The sequence below is a fragment of the Sapajus apella genome, unplaced genomic scaffold (genome assembly GCF_009761245.1).
Source record: "Sapajus apella isolate SASKATOON/1434 unplaced genomic scaffold, GSC_monkey_1.0 scaffold10, whole genome shotgun sequence".
NCBI lineage: Eukaryota > Metazoa > Chordata > Mammalia > Primates > Cebidae > Sapajus > Sapajus apella.
This window is the reverse complement of record NW_022436950.1, coordinates 8,639,400-8,646,218: the sequence shown is the minus strand read 5'-3', so window position 1 is coordinate 8,646,218 and position 6,819 is coordinate 8,639,400. Positions and strand designations below refer to the sequence as shown.

Below are 6,819 nucleotides of genomic sequence, written 5' to 3'. Positions count from 1 at the left end.
TTTTGCAGACCGAAGCATAGCCACCACGGAACTTTCACCTCCATGCGGTGGCCTTGGAACTTCCACTCTGCAAGCTGGAAGGGACTTGCATCCTCCAGGAGGACATGTCAAAAGCATGCCGACTTGGCCACTTTTACAACTTATTTCCGCCCAGGAAGGCGACAACTCAACTATCTGGTAGATAAGACACCAGGCGCAGGAGGACTCCTACCTTGCACACTTCCCTACCCCCCAACTTATAAAAGTGTCCACGTGCTGCTCCAAAGGTGAGGAAGCGCATTTAAAGGCAGAACACGTTGTGTCTCTTCCCAAAGCTGCCTTTGGAATACATTCACTCATTTGTACCAGACCTCGCTCTTATTCATTGGACTCTACATGCAGTGAGCAACTCACCTGCTTTTCATTTATGCTTTGGAGTCATGTTGTTTAGCACTTAGAAAATAAGCTGGTGGCAGTGACTCATGCCTGTAATCCCAGCATTTTGGGAGGTTGAGGTGGGGGGATCACAAGATCAGGAGATCGAGACCATCCTGGCCAACATGGTAAAACCCCGTCTCTACTAAAAATACAATAATAAGCTGGGCATTGTGGTACATGCCTGCAATCCCAGCTACTTGAGAGGCTGAGGCAGGAGAATCGCTTGAACCCGGGAGTTGGAGGTTGCAGTGCACTGAGATTGCACCACTGCACTCCAGCCTGGTGACAGAGCGAGACTCTGTCTCAAGAAAAAAAAAAAGGGGGGCTGGGTGTGGTGGCTCATGCCTATAATCCAAGCACTTTGGAGGCCAAGGCGGGCAGATCACCTGAGGTCGGGAGTTCAAGATCAGCCTGACCAACATGGTGAAACCCCGTCTTCAATTAAAAAAAAAAAAAAAAGAAAAAGAAAAGAAAAGAAAATAGAGGGTGGTCCAGGCACAGTGACTCATGCCTGTAGTCCCAGCATTTTGGGAGACCCAGGAGGGTGGACCACTTGAGGTCAGGAGTTCAAGACCAGACTGGCCAACTTGGTGAAACCCCATCTCTGCTAAAAATAGAAAAAATTACCCAGCCTGGTGATGGTGGTGTTGCATGCCTGTAAACCCAGTTTCTGAGGAGGCTGAGGCAGGAGAATTACTTGAACCCGGGAGGCAGAGGTTGCAGTGAGCTGAGATCATGCCACTGCACTCCAGCCTGCGCAATAGAGTAACACTCTGTAAGAAAAGAAAATAGAGGGTGGCTGAGAAAATGTGCCTTCTCTAGTGAGGACCTATGAGCCACTGTAAGGCACGGTAAACCCAGCACCCCCAGACATGTCCTGCCCTGCGCCCTGGCACCTATCTGTGCACAGGATGAGATGTTACCTCCGTAATTAGCTTAGGTTATAGGCACAATTGGCCTTTAACTAGGGAGATAATCTGATTGGGCCTGATCTAACCCCACGAGACATTAAAAGCAGAGAACTTTCTCCCACTGGTGGCAGAAGGAGAAGTCAGAGTCTAGCAGCAGACTTCACACGCCATTGCTGACCTGAAGATGGAGGGACAAGGTGACAAGGAATAATAGCAGCTTCTAGAAGCTAACAGCAGCCCCTGGCTGGCAGCCTGCAAGGAAATGGGAGCTTCATACTGAATTCTGCCAGTAATAGAAATGAACTTGGAGTGTCGAGTGATTGGCATCTCTCAGGACAACTGGGACAAGCGCTGCAAGACTGGGGGCAAGAGAAAGCCCTGCCACAAGAAGTGGAAGTATGAGTTGGGGCGCCCAGCTGCCAACACCAAGATGGGCCCTGCTGCATCCACACAGCCCATGTGCGGGGCTGTAACAAGAAATAGCGTGCCCTGAGGCTGGACGTGGGGAATGTCTCCTGGGGCTCAGAGTGCTGTACTCGCAAAAAAAAGGATCATCAATGTGGTCTACAGTGCGTCTAATAACGAGCTGGTCTGTACCCAGACCCTGGTGAAGAATTGCATGGTGCTTATTGACAGCACACCGTACCAGCAGTAGTGCCAGCCCCACTATGCGCTTCTCCTGGGCCGAAAGAAGGGAGCCAAGCTGACCCCTGAGGAAGAAGAGGTTTTAAATATCGATCTAAAAAAATTCAGAAGAGAGGCCAGGCGCAGTAATCCCAGCACTTTGGGAGGCCGAGGCGGGTGGATCACAAGGTCAGGAGTTCGAGATCAGCCTGGCCAACATAGTGAAACCCCATCTCTACTAAAAATGCAAAAATTAGCCAGGTGTGGTGGCACGTGCCTGTAGTCCCAGCTACTTTGAAGGCTGAGGCAGAAGAATCGCCTGAACCCAGGAGGCGGAGGTTGCTGTGAGCTGAGACCGCCATTGTACTCCAGCCTGAGAAGAAATACGAGGAAAGAAAAATGCAAAAATCAGCAGTCTCCTGGAGGAGCAGTTCCAGCAGGGCAAGCTTCTTGCGTGCATTGCTTCACGGCTGGGACAGTGTGGCCAAGTTGACAGCCATGTACCAGAGAGCAAAGAGCTGGAGTTCTGTCTTAGGATAATCAAGGTCCGGAAAGGCAAATAAATCCTCTCTTTCTGTCTTCACGCATGTAATAAAGGTGTGTTTACTGTTCTGTTCCCACACCAAAAATATGAGCTTGGAAGAGGACCCTAAATTGCAGGAGAGGGCTGCAGCCAGCCGACACTCTGATTTCAGCCTGGACAGAAAGCATAGCCACTCTGTGCTGGTCTCCTGACCTATGGGACACTGGCGAAATAAATGGATGTTGTGTAAAAAAGAAAAAACCAAAACACTCAGAAAAAAAAAAAAATGTTGGCAATACAAAGAGATATTGCCAGAAACACAAATGTATTGAGTCTTTAACATACTGTTTAACAACCTAGAAGAGATTTAACCCACCAAAGTCAAAGACATCAGGCCTGGCGCAGTGGCTGATGCCTGTAATCCCAGCACTTTGGGAAGCCGAGGCGGGTAGATCACTTGAGGCCAGGAGTTCAAGACCAGCCTGACCAACATGGTGAAACCCCATCTCTACTGAAAATACAAAAGTTATCTGGCGTGGTGGCACATGCCTGTAATCCCAGCTACTTGGGAGGCTAAGGCAAAAGAGTCTCTTGAACCCTGGAGGCAGAGTTTGCAGTGAGCTGAGATTGTACCACTGCACTCCAGCCTGGTAGTCTCAAAAACAAACAAACAGGCCAGGTGCGGTGGCTCACACCTGTAATCCCAGCACTTTGGGAGGCCGAGGCTCGTGGATCACAAGGTCAAGCGATCAAGACCATCCTGGCCAACATGGTAAAACCCTGTCTCTACTAAAAATACAAAAATTAGCTGCGCGTGGTGGCACGCACCTGTAGTCCCAGCTACTTGGGAGGCTAAGCGGGAGAATTGCTTGAACCCAGGAGGTGGAGATTGCAGTGATCCGAGATTGCGCCACTGCACTCCAGCCTGGAGCCTGGTGACAGAGCAAGACTCTGTTTCAAAAACAAACAAAAACAAACAAAAGACCCAAACAATACTATAAGTAATTTGAATCAAAGATGGATATCAAATTCTGTGCCACACACAGCTTGTCTCCACCTTTTGCACGTGAAACCTTTACCATGTATGTATATTAGAAGGAAAGACAACATCAAGTATCCCTCAAGGCAGAAATTACACAAGCCAAACTCTGTGTCCACCGTATACAGTAAATCAGAAATTACCCACAAAAAGAAACCAAACAAGAGCAATGACAAAAATCCTAGTTTCTTAAATAACTGTTGAGTCAAAGAGAAAATAAAAACGATAATGGCTCATTGTTTTGAAATCAGGAATACCACATAATTATACTTAAGGGAATAATGTCAGTTCATGTCATTATGACTTCAAGGGGTATTATGTGTCAGGCCTTGGGCTTAAGGCTGTAGCTGCTGAACATTGCCCAAATTAACAACTTTAAATGCATTCATTATTGTAGGAAAAAAGGCCGAGCATGATGGCTCACACTTGTAATCCCAGAACTTTTGAAGGCCAAGGTGGATGGATCACAAGATCAGGAGTTTGAGACCAGCCTGGCCAGCATAGTAAAACCCCATCTCTACTAAAAATACAAAAAAAATTAGCTGGACGTGATGGTGCACGCCAGTAGTCCCAGCTACTCCGGAGGGTGAGACAGGAGAATCGCTTGAACCCGGGAGGCGGAGGTTGCAGTGAGCCGAGTTTGTGCTACTGCACTCCAGCCTGGGCAACAGAGTGAGACTCCATCTCAAAAAAAAAAAAGTTAAAAAAAAATAAAAATAAAAGTAAGTGAACTAATGTTTCAACTTAACATTGCAGGAAAAGAACTTTATTTTTATTTTTTTTGTTGAAACCGGGTCTCACTCTGTCACCCAGGCTGGAGCACAGTGGTGCCATCTTGGCTTGCTGCAACCTCTGCCTTTCTGGCTCAAGCAGTCCCCCCGCTTCAGCCTCCCAAGTAGCTGGGACTATAGGCATTCCCTCCAGGCCCGGCTAATTTTTATATTTTTGGTAGACATAGGTTTTTTTTTTGTGTTTTTTTTTTTGCATTTTAGGTTTTGGGGTACATGTGAAGAACATGCAAGACTGTTGCATAGGTACACACATAGCAACATGATTTGCTGCCTTCCTCCCCTTCACCTATATCTGGCATTTCTCCCCATGCTATCTCTCCCCACCTCCCCACCCCCCGCTGCCCCTCCCCTATATCCCCCCAACAGACCCCAGTGTGTAGTGCTCCCCTCCCTGTGTCCATGTGTTCACACTGTTTAACACCCACCTATCAGTGAGAACATGTGGTGTTTGATTTTCTGTTCTTGTGTCACTTTGCTGAGAATGATGGTTTCCAGGTTCATCCATGTCCCTACAAAGGACACGAACTCATCGTTTTTGATGGCTGCATAATATTACATGGTGTATATGTGCCACATATTCCCTGTCCAGTCTGTCGTCGATGGGCATTTGGGTTGGTTCCAGGTCTTTGCTATTGTAAGCAGTGCTGCAATGAACATTCGTGTGCATGTGTCCTTATAGTAGAACGATTTATAATCCTTTGGCTATATACCCAGTAATGGGATTGCTGGGTCAAATGGAATTTCTATTTCTAGGTCCTTGAGGAATCGCCACACTGTCTTCCACAATGGTTGAACTAATTTACACTCCCACCAACAGTGTAAAAGTGTTCCTATTTCTCTACATCTTCTCCAGCATCTGTTGTCTCCAGATTTTTTAATGATCGCCATTCTAACTGTCGTGAGATGGTGTCTCAATGTAGTTTTGATTTGCATTTCTCTGATGACCAGTGATTATGAGCATTTTTTCATATGTTTGTTGGCCTCGTGTACATCTTCTTTTGTAAAGTGTCTGTTCATATCCTTTGCCCACTTTTGAATGGGCTTGTTTGTTTTTTTCTTGTAAATCTGTTTTAGTTCTTTGTAAATTCTGGATATCAGCCCTTTGTCAGATGGGTAGACTGCAAAAATTTTTTCCCATTCTGTTGGTTGCTGATTCACTTTAATGACTATTTCTTTTGCCATGCAGAAGCTGTGGAGTTTAATTAGGTCCCATTTGTCTATTTTGGCTTTTGTTGCCAATGCTTTTGGTGTTTTGGTCATGAAGTCCTTGCCTACGCCTATGTCCTGAATGGTTTTGCCTAGATTTTCTACTAGGGTTTTTATGGTGTTAGGTCTTATGTTTAAGTCTTTAATCCATCTGGAGTTAATTTTAGTGTAAGGTGTCAGTAAGGGGTCCAGTTTCTGCTTTCTGCACATGGCTAGCCAGTTTTCCCAACACCATTTATTAAATAGGGAATCCTTTCCCCATTGCTTGTTTTTGTCAGGTTTGTCAAAGATCAGATGGTTGTAGATGTGTTGTGTTGCCTCCGAGGCCTCTGTTCTGTTCCATTGGTCTATATCTCTGTTTTGGTACCAGTACCATGCTGTTTTGATTACTGTAGCCTTGTAGTATAGTTTGAAGTCCAGTAGTGTGATGCCTCCCACTTTGTTCTTTTTGCTTAGAATTGATTTGGCTATGCGGGCTCTCTTTTGGTTCCATATGAAGTTTAAGGTGTTTTTTTCCAGTTCTGTGAAGAAGGTCATTGGTAGCTTGATGGGGATAGCATTGAATTTGTAAATTACTTTGGGCAGTATGGCCATTTTCATGATATTGATTCTTCCTAACCATGAACATGGAAAGTTTCTCCATCTGTTTGTGTCCTCTCTTATTTCATTGAGCAGTGGCTTGTAGTTCTCCTTGAAGAGGTCCTTTACGCTCCTTGTTAGTCTTATTCCTAGGTATTTTATTCTCTTTGTAGCAATTGTTAATGGCAGTTTGTTCTTGATTTGGCTCTCTTTAAATCTGTTACTGGTGTATAGGAATGCTTGTGATTTTTGCACATTGATTTTGTATCCTGAGACTTTGCTGAAGTTGTTTATCAGTTTCAGGAGATTTTGGGCGGAGATGATGGGGTCTTCTAGATATACAATCATGTCGTCTGCAAATAGAGACAATTTGACTTCCTCCTTTCCTATTTGAATACCCTTTATTTCTTTTCCTTGCCTGATTGCTCTGGCTAGAACTTCCAGTACTATATTGAATAGGAGTGGTGAGAGAGGGCATCCTTGTCTAGTGCCAGATTTCAAAGGGAATGCTTCCAGTTTTTGCCCATTAAGTATGACATTCGCTGTTGATTTGTCATAAATAGCTTTTATTATTTTGAGATACGTTCCATCAATACATAGTTTATTGAGGGTTTTTAGAATAAAGGGCTGTTGAATTTTGTCAAAGGCCTTCTCTGCATCTATTGAGATAATCATGTGGTTTTTGTCTTTGGTTCTGTTTATGTGGTGAATTACGTTTATAGACTTGCG

The 6,819-nt window shown here is 45.1% G+C and overlaps 1 pseudogene; it reads left to right on the top strand.

The window, feature by feature from the left end:
- The first annotated feature begins 1,199 nt into the window (after positions 1-1,199).
- LOC116551501 lies at positions 1,200-2,568 on the top strand (annotated as a pseudogene).
- Positions 2,569-6,819: the final 4,251 nt, after the last annotated feature.